Consider the following 2,979-nt stretch of genomic DNA (forward strand, 5'->3'; position numbering starts at 1 on the left):
GCGGGCGCTCCCCGCCCGCCGCTGAGGCGAGGGCCGAGGCCTGCACCGGGCGAGCTCCGAGGGCCGCCGCGTCCCGCCGAGAGCCTCCCTCGGGAGGCCGTGAGGCACCCGGCCCATGCTGCGAGCGAAAACCGGGGCTCCAGTCGCCCTCACCCCCGACGAGTCCCCCTACCCCCCCGCCGGGGCCGTTAAACGGCCGCCCGCCCCCTCCTAACGGCACCCCGCCACTGACCCGAGCCTGCGCTTCCGCTTCCCGCCGGGGCGGGGCTGCGCATGCGCGGGGCGGCCGGGCGGGGCCGGGCCTGAGGGGACGGGGTAGGAGCTGAGGGGACGGGGCGGTCGGCGTCCCCTCAGGCCCGTCCCCGTCCCTTCTCCCTCTCCCCGGGCGCTGGTAGCGCCGTCCCTGCCGGGGACAGCCAGCCGCAGCGGGCCCCTTCGCATGACAGCAGCAGCAGCGGCGGCGGCGGCGGGGGGGCCGGGCTGGTTTGAGCCGCGGCTGTCCCCTCCCGCGGCCTGGTGTCCCTCGGCTTTGTACGGCCACAATGGGGCCGGAGGGGCCATTGTGCCCCCGAACAAACCCAGCCGGGCCGAGGCGGGGCGGGGGACACACACACGGGACGCGGGGAGATGAAAGCATCGCACACCGAAATTGCGTGAACACCCCCCCATACCCCCCCAGCCCAGTCGTACATGGGAGATTTATGTCGCCCCGTGGCTGCGGGGCCTGCTGAGCGGCGATGGCCTTGGGGAAACAAAGCGGCCCACGGCAGGCTGCCGGGCGGCTCTGGATGGACATGGCCCGTTTGGGGAGCGGGGGGGGAACAACGAGTTTGCTTTGCTTTGCTTGGTAGGGGGGAACCCCTGTTTCCCCCGAGCACACCCCACCGCCACGCAGCCTGTAGGGCTAACAGCCTGGCTGCCGCTCCACTGGCAACAGGTGGGGACCTGAATAACTTCACATCTTTTTTTTTGGGGGGGGGAGAGGGACACAGGGGAGCTGATGGGAGGATTAGATCAGATGTTATCGCCGGTGAAAAATTAAACAGAGCGGTGCTCTGGGGAGCACAGATTAATATATTTGGTGACTCTGCGTGCACAAAGCCTCACCATTGTAGCCGTGTCTGAATGCCTGTGAATAGGATGGAGCATATGTGGCCTGTCACCGCAGGTGCCCACATCTGTTCGTCTCCGGGCAGATGCTCTCAGAAAAGGGGAGAGCGTTTCCAAAAGCTCGGGCCCGCCCCGTCCATACTCATCCTCTTTCTCATAATCACCTTCTGCAGAGGAGTTTCTGCCCCCTTCTTCTTCCCTCCTCCTCCCCACCTTCCCTGCACGTAGATGTGGCAAGAAAGAAAAATGACGCAAATTGGAAGTGGCTCGGAAAGCCCTGGAAACGTACAATCAAACTGCTCCCCCCCCGCCAAGTTTATCAGCAGCAGGTTTTGCGCTGCAGCCAGCGCACAAGATGTGCACACCGAGCAAAGGGGACTGCAGGCTACAGGGGGGAACAGAAAAACCCTTCAGGCATGAAATGCGGTATGGTACAGCAGCACGCCATGCTGGGGGGAGAGTGGTCTATGCCACTACTGTCCGGAGTGGTAGTTTGCAGCTACTATTTAGAGTTTTGGCTTAAGGTGATGATTAATAAAACCAGGGAAAAGAGAAGAGGGTTTTCCCTATGAGAACTGGTGAACACAGAGGATATTGCTACTGAAGCTGGTAGCAGAAGGGAATTTTTCCAGCCATCCAGTGAAACCTCGTAGCAGGAATGCCAAACATTTTTCTGAGAAGTGCCGATGCGTTTTTTACCCCACATACATGATCTGAGCCTGATTGCTCTGTGACATCCCGCCAAGACAAGCCAGGCCTCAGCGTTGCAGGGGGTTACGCTGGGCTTGCCTGATGGGACGGATGGGGTGCTGGGGTGCGGTAAATCTCAGGATCGCGGGATATTCCAGATTGGAAGGGTCCTCAGAAGGTCAGCTAGCACAAACACGATCCATGGTTTCTAGCGTGGCGAAGGTCCTGAGTGTCCTGGGAGTTAAAGGGCAGCAAAGACGCCAGTTCCCCAAAAGTGAGGCAGAGCTGCTGCCCAGAGGGGCACGGGCGGTGAGAGCATTTGAACCTCAGTGCCCCAGAGCAGAGACTGGTAGGGTGGGAGGGGCAGCACCCACGGGAAGTTTCGGGGGACAGGTGCTGTCTCAGACCGGTGGGGACCCCAAGGGCCTGGAGGAGAGCAAGGTGGGGGGAAGCCTCCTTCCCCCGAGCCCCTGATGTCCTCTTGTCCCTGAAAGCCCCAAGGGCAGCGTGCTCCCCGTGGCTCTGGCCCCCCCCTCCTCCCCCCGGGGCGGGCGGTGGTCGCCCTCGCAGGGGTACTCAGCCCTTCACCTTTCCCACTTTGGGGACAGCTCACACACACGAGTGACCAATTTTATCCCTCGTAGTTTCCCACAAGCAAAATCCCATCGGAAGCAAGCCAGGGAGCAAACCCAAACAAACAAGTAGGGCAGGGGAGCGGGACGGGGGGGGGGGTGTGTGTGGGGGGGTGCTCGCTTTCTCCTCGTGTGCAATCAGTAAAACACATATAGGGGCATTTCGGGATTTGCCCAGGGAAGGGTTGGAGAGCAGCTGGCTGCGGTAATCTCCTCGGGAGACAAAGGAATGCCCCGTCCCAGGATCACAGGTAAACACACAACCATTGTCATGAAAATGAGGGGCTAGGATAGGGCCGGAGCAGATGATTTGCGATTTGAAAAAGGGGGCTGGGGGGGGAAGGGGGGGAAGGCCCAGAGCTGCTTATCTATCATCTGGCCTCGCTGTGTGCCAGCTGAGCCACGCGACTGCCCTTTCTTATTCTAATCAGCACATGCCTTTGCAACTTTGGGCTAACCTACACGCTAAACTTCTTAATCCCCCTCCCCGCACACGGCAAAGAGCGGCGGAGCCCCTCTCCGGCACCGGCGGCACCTCCGCGCCCCC

This window comes from Haliaeetus leucocephalus, unplaced genomic scaffold (genome assembly GCF_000737465.1).
Source record: "Haliaeetus leucocephalus isolate CR32 unplaced genomic scaffold, Haliaeetus_leucocephalus-4.0 Scaffold162, whole genome shotgun sequence".
In the NCBI taxonomy this organism is placed as follows: domain Eukaryota; kingdom Metazoa; phylum Chordata; class Aves; order Accipitriformes; family Accipitridae; genus Haliaeetus; species Haliaeetus leucocephalus.